Source organism: Micromys minutus (assembly GCF_963924665.1).
Source record: "Micromys minutus genome assembly, chromosome: 7".
Taxonomy (NCBI): Eukaryota; Metazoa; Chordata; class Mammalia; order Rodentia; family Muridae; genus Micromys; species Micromys minutus.
Window position 1 is genome coordinate 66,254,084 of NC_137976.1, and position 24,118 is coordinate 66,278,201.

A 24,118-nucleotide genomic window follows, 5' to 3' on the forward strand; every position below is an offset into this window, starting at 1 on the left:
AGGTGTTCACTGTGATAATACAGAAGCCCTGAAGACCACGTGAGATGTCAAGCTGTTGTTGACCTGTCTTTCGGGTCCTTCAGGCTGCAGAGTAGCTTGTACTGTAGTTAGGTTATGGAAGTCAGGCATGAAAACCTATAAACTGCTTTGTGTTCAGAAACTGCCTGGAGTGGAAACCAGCTGTTAGCCTCTCCCTTGGGACCTCCTTACTGGAGTGAGAGTTTCATGTTTTGCTGAGTGTGCAGAAAGTTTGTTTTTGTTTTTCTTTTCCCTCCCACACTGTGAAAAGTCACTGTAAACTTAAAGGAAAATAATGAAAACAAGAACTCATGTTAAACACAGATGTAAGGACTTACTGAAAGGACTTACACACTCTGCCATATTGAACTTAATTTCTTGCTACTGCATTCTAGCTTTGTTTCTGGCAAGTGTTCCTGGGATGTTTGTTGACTTCATCATTTATTGACTACTCTAGTTTTTACATAGAGTTTAATAGAGATCTGTTTAGTCTATCTAAAAGTACAAAACCTTCCCATGGATTGTAATGAAGTTTGCATTATTAGGGAAACTGTGGAGCCAAGAAAACAAAAATAGTACATTGCTCAAAGCAAGACCATCGCCATTGCTTGTAAACATCATAGTGCATGTACTTTAGACTGTAGTCAGGTATCTTCTGTTACCAGGCAGATCATATTTCATTTCTTTGGAGAACACAGTACCATTTATGCTGATTGATATGACAAGATGGGTTTCCAGAGTGGTTTGGTAGGTGGCAGATTCTGTAAATGCTAAGTTGGCATTTTGTCTTCAGAGCCTCAGGTAACTTCTCTGCACACCTGGATTGTGGGCCAAATGGATAACACAAAGGTTTATAGGCCCAATACAACCCTATTTAAATGTCCAGTAGTGATTTGCAAATGGCTATTCCAGATGTGTCGGATGTCTGCCAAAATCTCTGCTGCCCTCTGAATTGTTGTCTTCAAACTGGTTGTGTCTTGTGTGTCATTTAATAACATGCAACAAATCTCTGAATCATGACACACAAATTAAAAAAGCCAAAGTGTCTGAGGCAGATAAATTGCTTGTAGTCTCCATTGTTATGTCTTCTCTGGTTTCATTGTGTAAGATGAAAATATTCTAGTTTTTGTTTATTCTAGTTTTCCTCTAAAGTATAAAATAATAGTTTTAGTAGTGGATATTGTATGAAAATAAAAGAAGCACAGTACTTATACATTCATTTTTTCATTCCCCCAACAATTATTTGCTGAACTCCAACAAAGTATAAGATACTCTATGAGAATCAGAATGAATGTATACACCCCATGATCATCATTTCCATCTTTAGACTCAGTAGAAAATCATTGCCAGCAATCTTCCCTTATCTTGTTTCTTTGACTCTCCATGAACATTAGAAGGTATTTGGTATGATTATCATATTCTCTGTGACTTTCCAGTTTTGTGTATTCTTTCTGACATTCTCTCACGAAAACTTTGCATTCAAGGAAGTCAAAAGCTGTCTTCGTTGTGTGACTCCCTTGTAGGAATACAGGTTTCTAATCCTTCTTTTAATCAGGGTTCAACCTCTCTTCCAGGCCAGCACCCAGTGGAGGTAGTAGAAAAAAAAAGTAATTAGGATGTAAGGAAGTGGACCTGTTCAGCAATAGTTCTTTGGAACAAGTGCTTGATTTTCTTTTTTAGTAGTTTAGTCCCATAGCAAACACTGAATACAACTCAGCAGTTACAGTCCAGTCCTCTGGGCAGGCAGATACCAGGCACAATAAAAGCAACTGTAGTTCAATCCTGAAGGAAATACCAAACTTGTCAAATTGCCTGAGCCAAGGCTGCTGAAGTGGCAACTTGCTACAGGAACCTTATCAGCAGTTCTTAGGTGAGTTTCTCTCAATGGCAGTATTATCACACGTTGAGATTAACAATGCTATGAAGGCATACAGACACATGTATGTCATTAGTAAAGAATATTGAGGCAGAGAAAGAAAACTCGGTGCTCATCCCCCACTGTCTTTGGGGTCATATTCATATTTGCTTATCAAGCATCCTTTTACCCGTGTCTGTTTCGGGGAAACATCCTTCCATGTGCATGCCTCAGCAAAACATCATTTGACATAACAATTTTTCAAAAAAAAATGAGTTTTCACTTCACTTCCTGCTTACCAATACTATGGGGACATACTATGTACTTAATAGATGTGTTTTTTTTTTTTTTTAAAGAAGAGAATGAGTGATATAAGGGTTTGTCATTAAAACTCAATAAGACCTTTAACTAGTTTGTGATTTGTAGTTACTGGGGCCTGTCTCCTCAATTGGGAGGATAATACATTGTTACCTCTCATAAATGTGTGAAACTAAATTGACGGAACTGAAAATGTGTAAACTGAGGAGCAATGTACTAAACCATGAAGTCATTCTTATGTAATTGATAGATTTTCTGGTGCTTAACTCTTATTGTTGATGTTTAAGAGATTCTGTGCGAATTATTATTAGTAGACAACTCAGCTACCATATGTCCCTGCTGTGGTGAACTTCTAATTGTCAAATTGACACAACCTAAGGTCACTGTAGGCTTAGATTTTTTAAAAATCTACTTTAATAACGGTTCTTAAATGCTTCAACCTACATTCTAGCCCAACAACCAGAAATAGGGGAGAAAGTTTGTTAGTAGGACAAGGGGGATATGAACCAGTTTAGAAGTAATTCTCTGGAGCAACACCTAGCTTTGTTGTCAGGTTATCAACAGTCCAGTCCAATTGGCAAACATCAAACATGAACCAGTAGTAGCTTCTTGATCCAGAAAACTTGAGGTTCCACAAAATTGGCTCAAGTCCACTGATGATGCAAGAAGCAGGCATGTTTCTCCCTATGAGGTCATCACAAATAAAGATCCATGAAGACCAGTAAAGTGTTGCAAGGCATACCAATGCAACGGTGTCATCAGTGAAGACCAGCGAAACATTGCAAGGTGAACCAATGCAAGAGCAGGATTCACTGCTGAGTTCTACTTGCAGTCTTTAGCTACATCACACCTCCTCTCAAGTGTCTGCTTCAGCAAAACATCCTCTCATAAGACAGCTTCCAGAAAAAGTCACACGACATAGCCAAGTCTCCAAAGAAACCAGAAATTTCCACTTCAGCTCACCTCAGAAAAGCATCTCAGTGAGAAGTTGCCTACATCAGGTTAGTGTGATAAAAAGAAAACATGTATACATTAATTCCTCTCTGCCTGCTTTCAACTATGAAAGTAATGTGATCTAACAACTTGAAACCCTTGCCTTGACTTTTCCAGTGATAGACTGTATCCTAGAACTGTAAGCTGAAATAACACCCAACCTGCCTATTGTCAGGTATTTTATCATAGCAATAAATGATATTAAGACAACCCAAGTTTCTGACCTTATTGTTAAATTGTCCAATTTGTTAAATTGTCAGTTCTTAAAAATTGTCAATGTTAAATTGTTCAGTTGTTAAAGAAAATGGCTAAAGTAATGGAAAAGAAGTCATCACTAGTAAAAGCCAAGCCTCATCATGTATTCCTAAATTTTTGACTTCTATTTAGTTTATAAAGTATGAATTATTATAGTAAAATTTTTCTGTTCATAGCATGATAGATCTGAGTGGATTTTTGGAAGAAAGCTGTAAGGTATGTTTCTGTCTCCTCTGGAGGAATAAATAAGTGGCCCATGAAGTGGTTTGTATTCTGTTTCAATGATTAATGAATGTGTCCTGGCAGGAAATGTTGTTTGAGTTTTAATGCTAGTACCATTCTTGAAATCTTAGGTGAGTGTAGACTAAGTATTCGCCAGCTTCTATTTTAGGTGATCTGTTCCTAACTATGCTTGCTTTTTCCATATTCTTTTCTCTCTGTAGTTAGTCTTCTTTGGCCATATTTAGTTGTTTGTTTGTTTGTTTGTTTAATCTAGAAGAGTGTGGGACTGATGTTGGTGGAAGATAGCTGTGGCTGACTCTTTGGAGGTCAAGTGGATTCTGATAATTCCTTGAGAGACCTCAGCTGCCCTATCATCCTGTACCTGAGCAACTCACCATTCTATCTTCTGTCTCCAGAAAGCTTGAGCCCAGAGAAAACTCTTGATTTGGCAACAGTTATTAATTTGATGTATTTTTTTAAGACACAATGAGATTAATATGTAAAAGATTAAATAGGAATTAGCTAAGAATTTTTCCATATATTTATCTGTATGACAAGGCTGCAACCTTCTAATTCAGCTTCATTTTTCCTATTTTTCCAAACATATATTTTCTATCACTAGTGCGATCCTGTTTACCCATACATCTAGGAAATGATATAGTTTTTTTGCGTAAGGAAATCTAAACTTAATAAAGGTTAGAAAATGAATTCATACAAATATAATGTTGGTAATAAATATAATTTAATATTTGAAGCAATAATTTGATTAACTTGTTATAGAAATAATCAATTATCATGTTGTAAATAATAATAATTTATGAAACAAAAATTGAGGTTTGGAGGATGTAGCACTAAGGGATGGCAAATCACATTAGACAGAAGTTTTCTTGCCCTAATATAGGGTCAAAAATTATGTTTTAAATTACCAATAGATGTATCTGGGTATTGAATCCAGGACCTTGTTCAAATACAGTACACAGACATGTACACACACATATGCACATACATACAAAATGGTTAATAATTAGATGACATTATATCTTGCAGGTAACAAACAGAGATGCAGGGAACTACAGCTTTGTGACTAAAGAAAAATGATTGATGTAGAGTTAACAATTTAATGCATTTGAAAGTGTGTGTGTGTGTGTGTGTGTGTGTGTGTACACCTCACAGACTCTATCCAGAATAGTAAAACAGCAATTTTTCATTGGGGTTCACTTTCAGGGTTAGTGTTACACAAAACCCAAAAGTTTGTGAAAAATTCTGTGTATATGAACATCTTTCCGGGAAGCAATAGCAGGTTTAGTCCAGGCTATGAAGTGATAATCGAATGCAGTTTTACTAGCTAATCATAGTACCTGTTTGAGTTGTAGGGAAGACAGCATGTTTTGAGGCAAGATTCTAGAAAGGGGATAAAGCCATTAATACCAGCCCATAGTTATCACCTACCTGGTTCACCTACAGTGTATTTATGTACAAACTAAGTGAATGAGCCCCCCTTTCTTACTTACAAATCAGACAGGCTATACAAATGCCAAGAACAAACTATACACTGATTTTAAACAGATGACATTACTGCTATGTAGGCACATGAATGGGACAATCAATGATGTCACATTATTTACTTCATAACCAGTTGCAATGTCTTCATATCATGCTAGTGGCTTCCACTTAGTGTTTCCAAGAATGTCAAACAGTTCAGGGATCTCATGCTTCGTTTCAGGTTATAAATCTCTGAAGAACAGTGCTTGGATCTAGTATGTATCAGTGTGGACTGGAGGGATCACCACTCAGGGAGAAAGCTGGCTGTTCCTGGCCTCAGTCCGAGGGATGGTAGAGAAGATGGCTTATTTTGTTTTCTTTGAGTTACAGTGAAAGGTAGAGTCGAGGATGGTGGAGAAAGAATGAGTATGTTTGTCTTGGCTTCACCTTAACACTTACATTCAGTGCCTTGCGACGGGACAAACTTAAGCAAGTCCTATTTCCTAGAAATCTCAAAGCTCTTGTTTTCGAAATAAGTATTAAACAGAGTGATCTCATGAGGTGATTTTTAAATCTTAAATAATACAGTCTGTGGGATACAGTTTGTTCATTGTGAAGTTACGTGCCAATTTTATAGTTGTTGATTATTTAGGACTAACCATGTCAACCAAATGTGGAGAAAAAAAATTTGACACTATCTTGGAATATGAATGTATGTATATTCATATTTGAATAGACTATATATGTATACATATATATGTATGCATTTTGTCTAAGCAAACATATAACATTCTTTGTACATGTACAAGTTACTGTTTATTTTGGAGATACAAGAGTACATGTGGAATGTACCATTCATTGAGAACAGATTTCTCAATTAAGACACATGAGACTATGTCAAAAGTAAGAAAAACTGGGAGAAAAGTGAGAATCTTGTTTTTAAAAAACCAGAAATTACTACTTGATTTTCTGGGGCAAAGGAAGTAAGGTAGCGATACTGGCAGCCAGGAATTCAGGAAGGAAGAATCATTCTGGAAGAGTCATTCTGGATGTGGAAGAATAGGAAAGGAGCCTGGTGGCATGGGGAGAGGAGACTGTCACAGAAGAAAGCACTGCTCACAAAGGCTCATCATGCAGGTGGCTTCTAGGAACTCCCTTTACAGTTTACCTCTGCACAGGAGTTAAAATACTTAGCAAGTGTGCACATAACCCCTTCACCCTTTCTGTCCCCTGCCCCAACTCCAAATCTGACTGCTGACTAGCAATGTTTCCCAGCGAAGGAGTCTTGAAGATGCTGCAATTAGAAGTGTGGATTTGTTTCAGAAGCTCGATTCCCCTCACACTTCATGGAGGGGTTTGGCCTTTGCATTGTGTATAAATGCAGATGCCATAAGTTGTCAGTAGTGTTCCCATCACCTTGTCCTGTTCTGCAGATTAGCAACTTGGGGTAGCAGAAGTGGAGCCTACAGGGTGACAGAAACCTGCTATAGAAATCAAAGCTGGCTGATTATGGGGAATTGGTATCGGGAATGTTCTTAGAAGCCAGCTGGAGGGTTCAATGGGGCTGAACAGTGCTTTTTCGGGGGGAAGACTCCTTGATGTGAAATCATTTGAAATCCTTTGGCGTTTTTAATTGGATTTTTAAATACATGTAAAATTTCACTATTCGTTTATGATTGGATGAATTGCCAAACATGATGTGGACTAAGTGGCAGGTTTCCCCAGAGCATTGAAGTTTGAGCAGCCAAAGAAGTGAAGGCCTTTCCATTAGTCATGTAACTAAGTTGGAAACAAACCTGATCCATCTCGAGCCCTTTGTCCTGTCAACGGTCCCTAACTGTGAAAGCAGCAGTGTAAGGAGAGTCTTTTGCTTGGTTGTTTACATGTGTTCACAATCAGTTTTTAAGTGTGCAGATATTAACATTCATTCTTTTGTAGAGATCTACCACTTCAAAGGATGCATAACTATGTACTAGCCAGAAAAATATGGAAGTTTTCATCATTGTGACAACCATCCTCATGATGGTCTTTTTAAGCATACTTCTTTTCTCTGCTCCAGTCTGTGATAATTGGGACCTGTTCAATATCCCCAAGGAATCTAAATTTCAAGTGTCTATTTCAAAATCTCTATAAATGGGAAACCTTTTATCTTCTTCCCGTGTTCAAGTAGTCTCTCTCTGGTGATGGGCCATGAAGAATGTGCCACTATTTTCTATACATTTTCAGCTTGTATGTACAAACAGAGCAGTCCTATAAAAGTTTCTGAATTCTCGTGTTTAGTGTAAAAGCCTGATATCCACATTTTGAGGCAAACTGCAAATCCCATCACTGAGAGATCATATCAAGTGCTGACTACACCCAATTTGTAAGTCCGTCTCTCACTCTGAGCATCTTGTCTTCGCTGACAGAACTTCACTGTTGCTTCAATTTATGAGGAATCATTGATACATGGTTAGAACTTTCGGCTACCCCTTTCTTTAGACCACCAAGCATTATTTGTATAAGAATTCTATGAAAAATTTTAAATGCCTTACTGTGCACAGTTTTTGTTGTTCTTTTGTTTGCTTGTTTGCCACAGTGGGAAGCCACAGTGCTCTAGAACATTGTGCTGACTTTGAATATCTTTGCAGATATTATTTTGTTACATGAGCTTGAAGTTGTAGCAAAACCCCTGGGAGTAAAGTAAAATTATTTTTAGTGGCATAAAATATATGAGCCCAGATGGTTGCCAATAAAAACATTGTATACAAATTTCTACTCCTTAATTATTTGGCTCTAAGAACAAAGCTGAGGTAAGGAGAGGAACTTTTAACCTTAGATGATAGAATATGGATATGACTCATTTGTGGTCCTAAATATGAACAGTTTGGGATTTAAAGTTGGATGCAGCATATATATATATATATATATATATGTGTGTGTGTGTGTGTGTGTGTGTGTGTGTGTGTGTGTGTGTTTGTGTGTGTGTGTCTGTTTGTGTGTGTATGTATGTGTATATATATATATATATGTATGTATGTATGTATGTATGTATGTATGTATGTATGTATGTATGTATAATGTCTTTTAAATGGCTTGTAGCTACAGGTACCCAGATCTGAACAGCCTTTATGGAGAAGTTAGATGGGCCCAAAGTCCCACACCCAGCAAAGCAGCAAAGGAGCCATTGGCAACTGATAGCTGCTGAGAGGGAGAGTCAGGTTTCCTTGAGAGTACAACTGCTGGCAAATCTGCTTTGCTCCAGTATACATATATCTAGGTGTAGACATGCGCAGCACAAATTCAACTTGATGGATATAAAAAAAAAAGAGGAGAGGAAGTTGGGTGAATAGGAAACAGTGTATAGATCTGTGTAGAGTTTGGGGGAGGGGTGAATATGACCTGAATGCCTTGTATGAAATACTTAATGAACTAATAAAATGTTTTAAAAAGAATCGTCTTTCTCCTGCATGGATTTGAGACATTCTGTATGACACCCTGTGTCTGCAGTGCAGGATATGAAAGGAGCAGTTCTCTCCTGCACCAGCCCTTCTCAGTTTGTAGTAACTCACTGAGCAAAGAGGAGTCATATGATGGGAAATCACTGAAGGAAAAGCAACCTCTAGATATATGGACAGCCACACCCTGTATATTGTAGTTGGTTCTCAAGGTCCTGGTCAATTCTGCTTGACCTTGAAGAAGTCTATTAGTAAGAACTTGTAAGAGTTTCTGGGCATCCCCATTCATAGTGAAAAGACTGAGAAATAATAGGCTTGTTTGAGTTCACATGCATCATGGAAATCTGGGACAAAACCCTTTTAAGTTTCAATTGAATAAAATAAAATTTGCAGGTTTATACAATGGGGCTGCAATGAAATCTAATGAAAATCTCTTAGAAAGCCTGACAAATATTAAAACTGAATAGCAACAAAAGTACAGTCAAAATAAGAATTGCTGCTCTAAATGGCACATCACTAACTGGGATGTCAAATATTTATTTTATTTTGTTTTATTGTTTTCCAATGCTTTAAATTCTATTCTGAACTTCTATATTTGGGTATTGAAATGAGTATTGAGTAGAGGATTTGTTTGTTTATTTCCACGGGGTCTGGATTCTGCTCTCATCTGATAGTCATTTTTGCCAGTAACACCAGAAGATAACTCAGGCACCTTGAGTGAGATTTATTTTGTTTTCTCCTTTTATATCCATCAGTTTTCACATATGTAACTTATTAAAGATTGAATTCTTGATTATCTTTTCATTCATACAAACACTTGTTCATTTTATGACTATAAGGAGAAAGAGAAATAGATAAAAGTAGTGATTGATTTATCAAATAGTTATTAGGTTACAAGAGATATTTCTTGTGTTTGATAAATATCAACTGCATAGATGTCACTGTAACCTTCAGAGGTAAGAACTCTTACTAACTCTTTTTGGAAACTGGAAAGTGAGGCACAGAAAATCTTAACAATATGCCCAAGGCAACAGAGATAACTGAAAATTTAAGATAAAATTCATTCAATTTAGTTAAGAATTATCGGTCTGAACTTATCTAGCTTCCTACCACTGACTGAAAGATGGAGAATAAAGATCTTTGAGGAAAAGACAGTTTTATCTGAGTCCTAGTTACTATTGCTGTGATGAAACACCACGACCCACGCAACATTGGAAGGAAAAGGGTTTATTCAGCATACACTTCCATATCAGTGCTCATCACTGAAGGAAGTCAGGACAGGAACTCACACAGGACAGGGACCTGGAGACAGGAGCTGATGCAGAGGCCATGGAGGGGCGCTGCTTACTCTCTTGCATCCTGTGACTTGCCGGCCTGCTTTCTTATAGAACCCAGGATCACAAGCCCAGGTTTGACACACCCATAATGGCTGGGCCCTCCCTCCTCAATCATTAATTAAGAGTGTACCCTACACGCTTGCCTACATCCCAATCTTATGGAAACCTTTTTTAAGTTGAGGTTCCCTCTTCTCAGATGATTCTTGATTGTGTCAAGTTGATAAAAAAAAAAAAAAAAAAAAAAAAGCAGCCAACACAACTTTTCAATCTAATAAAGATGAAATAAATAACTTGAGATCTCACCCAGATCCGTGACCCTGACTCTACATGAAACATACAGCCCAAACTCATCATGCCGGAGTGCATTTCAGTCCATGTGGGGCAGGTAGGTGTCCTGATGGGCAATGCCTGCTGGGAGCTCTACTTTCTGGAACATGGGATTCAGCCTGATGGGCAGACGCCCAGCGATAAGATCATGGGGGCGACTCCTTCACCACCTTCTTCTGTGAAACTGGAAAACATGTGCCTCAGGCAGTCTTTGTGGATCTGGAGCCTACTGTAATTGATGAGATCTGAAATGGCCCATACCACCAGCTCTTCCACCCAGAGCAGCTTATCACTGGGAAAGAAGATGCAGCCAACAACTATACACCATCGGCAAGATCATCGACCCAGTGCTGATCTGGATCTGCAAGCTGTCTGATCAGTGTACAGGACTTCAGGGCTTCCTAGTATTCCACAGCTTTGGCGGGTGCACTGGCTTCGGCTTTACCTCTCTTCTGATTGAGCGGCTTTCTGTTGACTATGGCAAGAAGTCCAAGCTGGAGTTCTCCATCTACCCTGCCCCACAAGTGTCCATGGCTGTAGTGGATCCCTATAACTCCATCCTGACCACGCATACCAACCTGGAACACTCAGACTGTGCCTTCATGTTGGACAACAAGGCCATTTATGACATCTGCCACTGTAACTTGGATATTGAGCGCCCAACCTATACTAACCCCAACCACATCATCAGCCAAATTGTCTTCTCCATCACAGCTTCCTTGCACTTTGATGGGGCCCTCATTGTGGACTTGACAGAGTTCCAGACCAACCTGGTGCCCGACCCTCGCTTCCACTTCCCCTTGGCTACTCATGCACCAGCCACTTCTGCCAAGAAGGCCTACCGTTGAGCAGCTGTCAGTGGCAGAGATCACTAATGCCTGCTTCGGGCCTGCCAACCCGATGGTGAAATGTGACCCTCGTTATGGCAAGTATATGGCCTGCTGCCTGCTGTACCGTGGAGATGTGGTGCCCAAGGATGTGAATGCTGCCATTGCCGCCATCAAGACAAAGAGCAGCATCCAGTTTGTGGACTGGTGCCCCACAGGCTTCAAGGTTGGTATCAACTACCAGCCACCCACTGTGGTACCTGGGGGTGACCTGGCCAAGGTTCAGTGTGCAGTGCCCATGCTGAGCAACGCAACCACCATTGCTGAAGCCTGCACCCGCCTGGACCACAGTTTGACTTGATGGATGCCAAGAGGGCTTTTGTACACTGGTATGTGGGTGCAGGAATGGAGGAGGGGGAGTTCTCTGAGGCTCCAGAGGATATGGATGCCCTGGAAAAAGATTTTGGGAAAATAGGCATCGACTCCTATAAGGATGAAGATGAGGGAGAAGAATAGACAGCTACTTGGAGTCTGTTCATTGTGTTTATTGCAAAATCCTTTCAAAATAAACACTCTCCTTGTCAGAGAGAGCGAGAGAGCAAGAGAGAGAGAACTTAATACACCTGTGGTCTACAAAGGGTAACACCCAATTGTCTATGGAGACAGGACTCTAGGAACACTACTGCAGAACCAGAAAGAGGGGGAAAGAACCCCACTTTAGTGACTACCAGTGAAAATTTCAGCCAAGAGAAATGATTCACTAAGCATGCTTTGTATACACATGGGTCTTTTTAAAGTGCTAAGATGATACATAATGGGCACTTGGTACAACGCCTATTATACAGTTCCTATCATCTTTGTCTTTCTAGTGTCTGGGACACACACACACACATACACACACACACATACATCAAAAGGCAAAATCATGCACCATCCAAGTCTCATATTTTGAACCTAGGTAGGCAGGTTTTGCTGCAGATACCTTAATATTCAGAGCCATCTCAGTAGCTCCTTTTTTATACAGTGTTTTTGATTTGTTTGTTTGTTTGTTTGTTTGTTTTCTCCTCTTTGAAGAGTACATCTGCTTATTGACTGTGTTTTTCCCCTGAGGGATCACGCATAAACACTTGGCATACTTCGGGTGGCAGCTGTTAGGCCAGAGCCACCTGGCTTCAGTGAATGACTTTGTGCAGGCCTACTTAAATGACTTCAATTAGCACTGCATTTAGGAAAAATACCATTCCCTGCTTTTTTCTTCTCCCATTTGTTTGAAATCTTCCTTTGTCTTCTGGGAATTCTTTTGTTTAAGAAAAATAAATATTTCTCCACTGCCATGGAGTTTGACAGCTCAGGGAACACAACCTCCAGTAGAGAATCTCAAAGTAATGGAAGGCACAGAACAGATTTCCCAAGTGCTCCTTCTGTACAAATGAAAGAGACAAATACACTTTCAGTGTTTAAACCATCAGCACTTAAAGACAAGCTCTGGAGAGTATTTTGTTTGCTCAAGTTTATATCTGGATGTCTGTTCTGCGTACCAAACGTTACTGGAGATAATCTAAAATTTAAAAGTAAGCATGTATACTTTTTTTTTTTATAGTAAGTAGTGTAACTACGTTCAATGACTGGAAGAGTGTTGGGCACCGAATCCATTTAATTGGAGACAATCACGCTGTCCGGGACAGTGAGGGGATTCAGAATAACAAGTTCTGCTGTGTATTATAGAGAGTATAATTCAGAGGGTGCTATGTGATGGTTCTTATGAGAAGAATACTAACTCTATAATAAAAAGTATTGTTGGTTATTGGGGAAAGTCTACTTAAAAAATCATGTTACCAAGGGTGATGGTTGGTCCTCATCGGCTTGACAGATTCTGAAATCACATGGAAGATGAACTTCTTGTCCTGTCTGGGTTGGATTATCATGATTGTAGAGTTGAGATTGGAAGACCTATAGATGGGGCCTTCCCCGGGATGTGTTCTGTATGGTATATGGAGTGACTGCGTAGCAGCTTGCTTTTCTTGCTCTGTCTTGACTACAGATGTAGTATGACCCGCTGTCTCAACTTCCTGCTGCTGAAGCTTTTAAATGACAATGACTGTAACATGGAGTTCTGAGCGATAGGAAACCTTTTCCACAGCAACAAGACAGTAACCAAAACATTGGGATATTTTCAAAGGTGTTCAGAGTCTAATGTCATTGCAAACTATAAGAGGACCATAGAGAGATGGCTTAACAGTTAATTAAGATTACTTGCTAGTCTTGCAGAGGAGCTGAGTTCAGTTCTCTGCATTCACATCAGGTATTTAACTATTTATGAGTTCAACACCCAGTGTTCTGATGCCCATTTCTGGCCGGCTTGGACACCTGTGCACACAGGGTATACATACATGTCCTTAAGGTTACACACACATACTCATACTAAATAAAAGTAAAAGGGAAAGGATGTTTTAAGACAACGAAGTTTGGAAAATGGTAGATGGATTGATGAGCGGATAGATAGAAAGACTGGTCAATAGCTAGCAGAATAGAGATCTACTATAACAAATGGTACAAATTTCTATAACTTATGTTTAAGGCAAGAATGCTCATTTTGGAAATTGGATGAGAACAATATTATATAATTGAGGAGGGGAAGTACTTTAAAAAGTAATATAAAAAACATACTTTGTTTTAATTTGTGGATTAAGACAGTGTTGAAATCTAAGTATCATAAAAACTAAAAAACCAAAACAAAACAAGAAAAAAACAAAAACAAAAAAAGCACAGAATGACTTTAAAAATCAAGTGGGTCAGGCCAGGCCAACTATCTAGCCTTCAGACAAATGCCAAAAAAATAGGCAGAGACAAATGCAAATTATTTTCAGTGGTTATGGTGCTGAGTAAGCCAGCGACAGCCTTTGTTCTTCCCAATGCTGTCCCTTTTCTACCAGACTCAAACATCTGCATAAATAGCATGAAGCTTCAGAAATCTCCCAAACACGTTCTGCTCCATTAGCTTCTCAGAGCAAATTTCTGATTTTGTGGGAGCAGCTCACACTGGGTGTTACTGAGTGCAGGCTTCCAGATGTCTGTTGTTTGGTATTGTTTAGCTAAGCACTGGCAAGACACTAGCCTGTAGAGAGGCAAAGATAAACATTTAAGGTCGTGGTAACTGATGCTTCTCAATTTACTGTTGTCTTATCTTTCTGGGTCTTAGTTTTTCCTTTTAATAAATTGAGGGACCTGGGTTATCATTTGCCTGAAGCTTTTTGACATGCTCTTGCCACTGAGTTTCCCAAAGCACGGTAACTAGAATTCTGTTTGCTTTGCATCTTGAGAGCGTCCACTACTCCTTAAAAAGTGGCTTTCTTGGGAAGCCTTTCTAATGAGCCAGTTGGCCTTTGGGCACTTAGGCAGGCTAAAGAAATCAATATGTGTGGCAGCCACCCAGCCAGACCACTCACTGGAAAAGGGTTCCACCCTTGGAAAGACTTTACACTGGAGACCCACACTGTTACCTTGTGTAACTGCTGTGTCTGGGAGGTGAGCAAGAGAGGAGGCTTTCATGGCAGGGAAAGCTCTTGCTTTGAAGACTGGACCTGGAGGTCAGGACTGCGGAGACTAAAACAGGTACTGTGAGAGCAGGCCCTGGAAGCACTCCTTGTGGCTTCTTTGAAGCTGCCACTGATACTATATTTGAGGATCCAAACACTCAGCTGCTTGACATTAAAAAAAAGGGAATATTTTTATAGTCTGCATTAAGATGGAGGAAGCAAATGAACCATTTTAACTGCTAAATATCTTTTCTTCCTAATGTGATATTCTAGTTTATTTTGGAAAAAGAAAATTTCCTTTTGTATTATTTCACATCCATAAAAATCACACACGTATGTGCTGAAGCTTAACCTTAATTTCATCCCCAGTGCAACTGGGATATCTGGTGTGGGTTTGCTAGGTTGCTGTGTTCTTTCTTACCAGAAGCCTGGTATTGAATACCTTTTAGCCTTTGTAAGAGGTGTCAACCACTGAAGCCGGTGGAAGAAAATGAAGAGACCTTAATGCATTCCCATCTTATTGCAGAAGTATTCCAGCCCTATACCTTTTTACTCAAACTCTCCTGCTGTGTCCCCCTTTGCTGTCTGTGATCATGACTACAGTCAGATGTGTGTCCTCAAGGAAGATATGCTACTTTCTCACTGTTATGTTATTGAACAAATATCTATTGGATGTCCGCTCAGCATCTTCACCATAGTAACATGAAACAAATAAGGAGACCTACTGTAGTCAGAGAGAAGGTAGACTTATAAAGAGAGAACTCAGAACCATTTGTGGGTCTACTAAATGTGTTTGTGTTGTTATATTTTATATGCATGCTAAGTTTTAGAGTAATAGTGTGGTTTTTCACATCTGTAGATGGTCCTTCATGCACTCTACTGAGGTCATGGCTGCTATTCTACTCATGGGGTGTTTGAGGACCGTGAGGAAACTTGGCTACAGTTCTATAAAGACATTATCAGGTTATGTGTCCTTTACATTTTTACGAAATGCCATATCACCAAGGTCTAAACGAGTATCGGAATCCTGGAATGCTTGGCTAAAGCTATGGAAGGGATTTTATGGAAGTAAAAGAGTCTCACTGAGCCAGCATCACTGAGTGTCTAGTCATTGTCTCGGGGTTGACAACTAAGCTCCTGTTTTCAGATGCCGGGTTAGGAGGCGCTCACTCTGCTACATCTGGAATGGAAAAAAAAGAGCTTGGCCTTTGACATAAAATTAGGCATTTATTCCAGGAGGAAATGTGGGTAAAAATCACCAGTGCCATTAATCCCCATTGCCTGTGAGGACACTGAGAGTCCCTTTCTTCCGTGAAATTTCCCTTTCAGTTGATTGCCTAAGTGGCTCTTAACGCCAGGTCAGAAAATCGAAGGTGTTTGAAGAGGGAGGATTGTAACAGAATCCAGAACTTTCTTCCTGTGTATGCTACAGTGCCACCAAGCTTTCTGCATATATTTTGCTAATAGTTTGGGTCTTTGCATATAAGGAGATTCAGGTGGCTGCATTAGAGGAAAACATAACTATTTTCTCTGCCTGGAAATAGTGAGTCATTTGCATAGGAGAAATAAAGACCCCACATGATACAGGCAGAATAAGCCACCCCCTGTACCCCATTCCCTCCTTAAGTCTGCATTACACAAATTGGTAGCATATATATGTCTGCTAAACCCATCACAAGTCTTTGTACTGTTACTTATAAAGAGGATACGGTCAACACCTGTCATAGAGTAATATTTGGTGAAATATGATAATGCACTTATAAAACCATAAAAATAAACCAAAGAACTTATCACTAAACAATTAAAGAGATATAACCTAAACATTATTTTTACTAAATTTATTTAGAATTAGTGGAGTTAGTTTGTGTGTGTGTGTGTGTGTGTGTGTGTGTGTGTGTGGTGGCTTTACCTGTGATATTAGCAACTTTTCTCTAGCATCAAAGCACTTTTCTGCCCCCTTGGGGACGATTTGCAAAATTCTGGTGTCCCAAGATGAAAGCTAAAAAGAAAACTCTTCCAGAATATGGACTGTGTTGAGAAGGAATTAATGTTCCTCTGTTTGCTTGTGAACCCACAATCAGAGCTTATTTCTAAGGAGGGCTGTAGCATCAGCAACCCTGCATCTCATACCACATGAGTAAAGCATTTGGGCCTTAGGGGTGTGGCTCAGCAGGACAGAGTGCTGTGTGCTGCTGGCACTGAAAGTGCTAAGGAGAAATCCAGAGGACTTTAGAATTTATTTCCCATTGCCCAAGTTTCTTTGGAACTCCCTTTGGTTATTGTCAGAAGTCAGATATACTTACCGTTCTGTTGCTGGATCCTTAGAGTCAACAGATCTTACACATCCCATGTGTGTGCTATTTAGCCTCTGGACACAATATCTGTTTTCTTAAATATTTGGGGAATGATTCCCAAATTTTTGTAACTGGAGAACCACCAGCAAAATAGTTTTGGTGGTGATTTTTTTTTCTTGCAAGACCAGATGAGCTGGGTTAAACCTGTACTACTAAACAAAATTTCATTGCTCTAGTCACAGCTAATTTGTGGAAAACTCAATGACATCACCCTATGGATCATATATCACAACTTTCTTACACACAAATCCTTGAGGATTCTTAGACCACTCTTCTCTGACAGGAGAGCTGTGAGGGGACTGGAAAACAAATTCAAAGGACACAAATATGGTAGGGCATGTTCCAGGTGCAGAGGGAATCACACCATATGTTTGGATTAAGGCATAGCTATGAGCAATGTGGCACATAGTCTCTTTTAGAAATAACCTCAACTGATGAACTTACTTTGCTGTTTTAGATTTACCTTTAAGACTGTGATATGAAGACCCTTGGGCAGAAACTCAAAGTAGGTAGATTTTAACAGCACTAGAATGTCTAGATTGTCCAAACCAGGAAGATGCTGTTTTGGAAGATAATAAATGTCATGTCAGTTGGTGTATTCAAGAAAGTCATGGAACAGTTTAGAGATTTTTTCAGAGGATTCGAACACTGGTGTAGAGGGTGGGGTTTGTCCAGATGTCTGTGAAGCCATAAGATTGCAATGAAGAAAGTAGTGTGGGAATCTCCTCAACTTTAAGATAGTTTTACATTTACAAACATTGTTTGCTTCATAAATTGTATTCCACAATGAAAATATTGTAAAAGTTAAGATGCCATTCTAGAAGGTTAACATTTTAAACAGCTTCCAGACAAGATTATAGTAAGAAATTTCACCAATATTGTAAGCAATGGGTTTCTTTTGTCCTCCAGCATCAAGGGGACACAGATGAGGACAGAAGAGTCAAGGAAAGAGCTGGAGTGTTTTCACAGACACCAGCTACTGTGCCTCATACCGCAGGCCCTTCATTACCACATGTGTCCTTAGAGAATGGTTGCAGACCAGAGTGCAACAATTGCCACCTTCCCCAAAGCAATTTCACTCAGCACTGACTCACCCATAGCTTGTTGAGAGAACACCTGAGAGATTGTAGTCAGAGGCTCACATCCACCTACAATAGGATCTGATGCCCTCTTCTGGCACACAGGTTTACATGATGACAGAGCACTCATACAAAAAAAAAAAAAAAAAAAATTAAATAAGTCTTAAAAAATGACTGTCAGGACCCCAGACCTTTGCCCTCTGTCGGGACTGTCCATGGAGAGTGAAATGTAGCTGACTGATCTCAATTCCACCATTGCCAAGCTGAGAAAAACCAGTACTTCTGGATCCCCCCTCTTAGAAACTTCTTTGTTTTGAGAAATAACTTAATATATCCAAGACACAATATATGAGAGAGCCAGAGTTCCTGAAGTCCCCTACATCTGTGTTTTTAACATAGAGCCTCTCACTTGTTGTTCCAGTGGAAGGCTTAAAGATACGCATCAGATGCTCTTCTGTAAGTGAAGAAGGCCCAGGGGCATGAAGCAATGATTTTTATGCACCGAGGCAGGCTTTCTGAATATCTATGTTTAGTGTTTAGAACACATCAAGCCAGTTACAGCAATTATGCTTTCCTTTTCCATTTATACAAATTTGCTGTGTGTATATAGGAGTTAGAACGAGGGACAGAGATGACTGGCCCAGTACCTTGGTTTCACATAATGTACCCAACCTAAAGGTGATGAGAGGCTTAGAAAGGCCACTGCCTAAGGCATCAGTTGAACCAGAGCCTCCTCCTCCTCCTTATAGTCATTCTACTCTTATGAGTCTGTCCCCCTTCCCCAGTTCTGCCTCCTGCCTTATGAGCCTAGTTAAGAAATCGCTGTATCTCCAAAGGTATCAGCATGAAATGTAGAAGGAGAGACATAGAAGAGAATGGGAGCCCAGAGAAAGATTCTGTGTTGAGGTAAAGTACCTGAGAAAGCCACAAGGCTACTGGGAATGGTGAACAAGACTCTCGGATACTTGGTTGGACTTCAGCCATGAGAGGGCTCAGTGTTGACACCCGTGAGATACTTTTGCATTTAGTTCTCCCTTCTTCCTCAGTATCTACTGCTACCCAGTCTTAAAATTCAGCATCATCAATGGCCACTCCTTCCTAGAGCAGTCTTCCTTTCTTGCTCCCTATGATGACCACACCTCAGTCCTCTTAATATTCAGCTAGAAAAACCCTGTTCCCATGTTTCGGTAGAGGCTAATGCCAGCTCTTCTCTTGGGCTTTAGTTAACCAGCTTTTGCTAAGCATCATTCCACAGCTTTGCATCACCATTGTCTTAGAAATGGTTTCTATTGCCTATGATGAAATACAAAGAAAGTTGTAGAGGAAAGGGTTTATTTGCCTTACACTTCTATATCAGTGGTCATCATCAAATAAAGTAAGGACAGAAACTTAAACAGGGCAGGGGCATGGAGATAGGAGCTGATGCAGAGGCCATGGAAGAATGCTGCTTACTGGCTTGCTCACTCTGGCTTGCTTTGCTTGCCTTCTTATAAAACCTGGGATTACCAGCCCTGGGGTGACACCACCCATAATAGCTGGGCCCTCCCCCTGTCAATCACTGTAAGAAAATGCCTTTCATGCTTCCCCAATCAGATGGGGGCATTTATAAAGTTGATTCTAGCTTGTATCAAGTTAATGTAACACCAGCCAACACAACTTTTCAAACTAATAAAGCTCAAATAAGACAAGCAACTTTGTATATCTGTGCTTTACAAAGGGTAACACACAACTGTCCAGAAAGACCTGAGTCTTTATACAAACACTCCCACAGAGGTAGAAAGGAAAAGACAGTTAGTGACTATCAGTGAAAAGTTCCTTCAGAAGAACCACCAGCCCAAGGATGGCCCTACCCAAAATATGCTGGGCCCTTCCCCATCAATCATTATTAAAGAAAATGTCCTACCAGATGCCTATGGCCTGAGCTTATAGAATCATTTTTCTTTCTTTCTTCATTTTTTTCTTATTTTTATCAATTATACTATTTTTTTTACTATACATTCTGATCACAAGGCCCATTCTCTTCTCTCAGTCCTCCCTCCTACCTTTCTAACTCCCTGCCCAGAGAAAGGAAGGCCTCCTGTAAGCATCAACCTGGTCACGCATGTGAGGCTACAGTTGAGCCTGTTACATTCTCTTCCACTGAGACAAGGCAGCCCAGCCAAGAGAAAGGGATCCAAAGGTAGGCAACAAAGACAGAGAGAGTGGAAACATTTTCTTAACTGACGTTCCCTCCTGTTTAATAACCTTACTTTGTGTCAAGTTGGCATAAAACTAGCTAGTGCAACAGTTTTCCCTCAGGTGCACATAATATGTTCCTTTGGACCATTCCCTGACTTCTCACCTGTGAGTAACGAGTACTTCTCACAAATCACCTAAGTGCAATCTCTACTCCGCATCAATGTATTTCCCCTCAATGTATTTCCCCTAGTAAAACAGTAAATTTCCAGTGAATAGTTTATTTCAGAAAAATACCAACAAAAATACCAACACATACCATTTTTTATTTTTTAAAGTTATGGACAAAAGAGATTTACTGATAACTAATCACACCTAATTCTTGGTCTCGGTATAATATTTTAATTGCCCAAATGAGGATGTGATTGTTTAACTGAATTTAATCTCATTTTCATCTTTTGTTGAGTATTTTCAAGTCATTAGTTTGTGGCAACCAGGACTCATCCATTACTCTCTGGTTCTGGAAAAGAGATTTGAAAACCCAGCAGGCGGCAAAGCCAAAGTTGTTAAACTCATCATATCCCTAAAGGATGTCAGAAGTCCTCAAGGGAACTTTTTACAAGGAAAATCTGTTTTCTCTTTGGACTTTACAGGTTTTATTTGTCTATTTTTCTCTTCTTACATGTCTATCCCACGTGGCAAGAACACAGATGCACCTGCCCGTCTACAGCCATATCTCTAAACAGTAGCTGACTGAGCTTTGCAGCTTTGCATATAAATGTTCTTGCATTAGTCTAACTCTGTAAATAAATCCTTAGCCTTTCTGGTTATTTCTGATGTTTTAAAGAAGTATAAGAATGACCTATTAGTTCCAATTTAAGTAGGTTTTATTATTTCTACATAGCTATTAGAAGATAGCTGTTTGAACCAAATACAAATTTAAATAATTTGTTTATGTAGCAAAATGCTCCTTGATTTGAAAATATGTTGCCAAGTCACTTGTCGCATTCCTTCCCATTTACCTAACCATACCTCACTGTAATTATGTTCTTGATAAAGTCTTCATGGTGCTGTGTCCCTTCTTATTCTTAGTCTTGTTAATAATAGAATTTAAGAACAGACTCAAAAAGATGCTCCAAGACAATTTCATCAGAATTAAAACAAAACACGTCAAAGCAAGAACAAGAACAGCAACCCCTCAAAGAAGGCAACTTGTAAGTCTAAGCAGATGCTCTGAGGAGAGAAATAGAGAAGAGGATGTGACAAAGCCATTGCATTAGGCATAGAGGCCAGCTACATGGCAGACAAGTATCCATGGAGTGGGGAAGAGCTTTACGGAAAGAATAAAGCCTTAATGTAATAGGGAAAGCCTGTTTGGAAAAGAGGTAAAGCTCGTAAATGCAAAGGTTACCCTTTCTGCGTAATTGGCAAAGTGGGAGAACAATAAAGCTTGATGCCTGCAGCCCTCTAAAACTGAACTCCAGGATGGGAACTCTGGGAGGAAAAGTACATGATCTCATTAAAGGTCTAGTTATTCCTAATATCTCTTTAGCATTGCTTAAGGTGAGCCCAACATCCTCACAGTTGGATCCTTGGTCAAGCAATTAACTTACCCAACTGGACTACCTGTGAAGGGAAGAGACAAAGGCATATCTTCACCGAGACATTCTTTATATGACAGAGCTGCAAGAGGAATGCTTATTCATCATTGTCTTATTGGAAGCCATGAATACACATGATGATGAATGGTAGATGACAAAAAGTTCAGTGACCAAAGAGAGGTTGGGATGTCATGGTTTCAGAAACCAAGTTACAGTTTGCCTGGGTGATCTTTAGCCTACCAAATAGCTATTCCTTGCTCACTTATGTCAGACCTAATAGCCTGGGCACATAAAATCCTGTGCAATGTGTTCACTTAATAAAGCCCTATTCTCCACCAATGGGAAAGAATGGTGTCAGTGAGCATCCAAGATCTATTGGCCCAGCTTCTCTGAGGAACCCACCAATGTATCTTTAACTAGTCTTGACATATGATGCTTTTTGTTCTCCTACCATAAAACTTCATGGAACTCCTTCCACATTAGAACATGACCTGGGATGACCTGTCTTCTCAGGCACTGACCACTCATCCTTGGCTCTAAAATAAACTGTCCCTATTCCTTTCAAGGTGAGAGGTGTGTGTTTTGAGTCAATAAATTCCAAGTAGTTATGTCAAGGAGAATTAGTCATTGGAAAGAAATAATCAGAGACTTTTGAGTTGAACAGATTATTACTATTTTGTTTAAACACACACAAATTATTTCATTTTTGTAATTTTTAAATTTTATTGTTTATTTCTTTTAAATTTTTGTAAGTCTGAGTCTTACTCTATAACCAAACTTGGCTCCAAACTTAGAATTCAGAGTAGCACACAGTTGAGTGCTGTTCTTATGGGTGTGTGCTATGCTGACTTTAATTTTTTTAACGTGCAAAAATTTTATTTTTTTCTGGATACTTGTAAACAGTATTCTCAAAACTTTATTTTAAGAGAACTAGTAGAGAGCTTGGAAGTAGTAGATGGTTGTAATTCTGCTGGGTTGGCAACCTAAGGTGAACTTCAGAGTTCTTCGGGAATAGATGATGGTATTTACATGTTAGTGCAGATCATAAGTGAGGAAACAATGTCAAAGGTAACCAATAAAGGCAAATGGAAAATGTGAAGCTGAAACTTGGAAGGACTATTTTCCAAGAGAATAAATACTTAAACCCAGAGCAGATTCAGTGAATGATATGGGACAAAATTAAATGAGACCTTAGTGAAGAAAACAAAAAAGAAGTAAAATAGAGCAGGTAAATTTCCTTAGAAAAAGAGGAACTTGTGGACCATGCAAAGGAATTTGAATTTCATCTTCAGTCCAATGAGTGGAGCTGCCATTTAATAAATAGAGTAATGAGAACATGAGTGACAAGAAAAGTCCCTATGCTGTTTTCCTTTATTCATTGAGGCATCATGTCCTTGATGCACACACGCACATGAAGACATACACACACACACACACACACACACACACACACACACACACACAGACAGACATGCACACATGCACAAAGAGGGAGAGAGCGAGAGGAGAGAGAAAGAGAAAGAGAGAGAGACAGAGAGACAGAGAGAGAAGGGGGAGGGAGGGGAATGTGGGGTAACTAGAGGGAGAGAGAGTGCATCTCTACCTCTACCCTTCTGTATAATTTCACATGTTTACACACCACTAGTTTTACACAAGTCATGTAAACCATATTCTTTTGTGTCAAGGCTGAACCTTCTTCCACGACACCACATTTCCTTCAGTACACCAGAAACATGTTTTTGTTTTTCACACAGAAAATCAAAATTGATTTATCCTTTTATTTATTTACATATTCTACATCTACTTTTTTTTATATGCTAGTCATATCTTATGGTTCTTTAAATACAAACAAAGATTTGATGATCAAATCCTTGTCTCTAAGCATGAAAACAACCCTGCGTTTCATTGATCCTTTGTAAGTTTTGTTTTTATTTAATTGATTTCAGCCCTGAGTTTGATTATTTCTTGCCATCTTTTTTTTTTTAGTATGATTTTGTTGTTGATATTCTAGAATGTTCAGATGTGCTGTTAAGTTGCTAGTATGAGATCTCTTCAGTTTTTATGTAGTAGTCACTTTTGTTATGGACGTTCCCCTTAGCATCATTGTTACTATGTCTCATAAGTTTGAGTATGTTGTGTGTTGATTTTCATCAGATTTTACGAAGTCTTTGGCTTCTTCTTTATTTTAGTTTTGACCCATTGTTTTTCTTTATTAAAAAGTTGTTTAGTTTGTATAAGTTTGTAAACTTTGTATCTGTAGTTGATATCCAGCTTTAATCCATGGTGGTCTGATAGGATGCAA

At 39.3% G+C, this 24,118-nt stretch overlaps 1 protein-coding gene and 1 pseudogene across 2 annotated transcripts in view; both read left to right on the plus strand.

The window, feature by feature from the left end:
* P3H2 (prolyl 3-hydroxylase 2) overlaps positions 1 to 24,118 on the plus strand; it is a 143,607-nt gene that overhangs the window by 69,987 nt on the left and 49,502 nt on the right. The gene's annotated exons all lie outside the window — the stretch shown is intronic.
* LOC308422970 (tubulin alpha-4A chain-like) lies at positions 10,270 to 11,587 on the plus strand (annotated as a pseudogene). Its single transcript has one exon. The product of its transcript is annotated as a tubulin alpha-4A chain-like (transcript).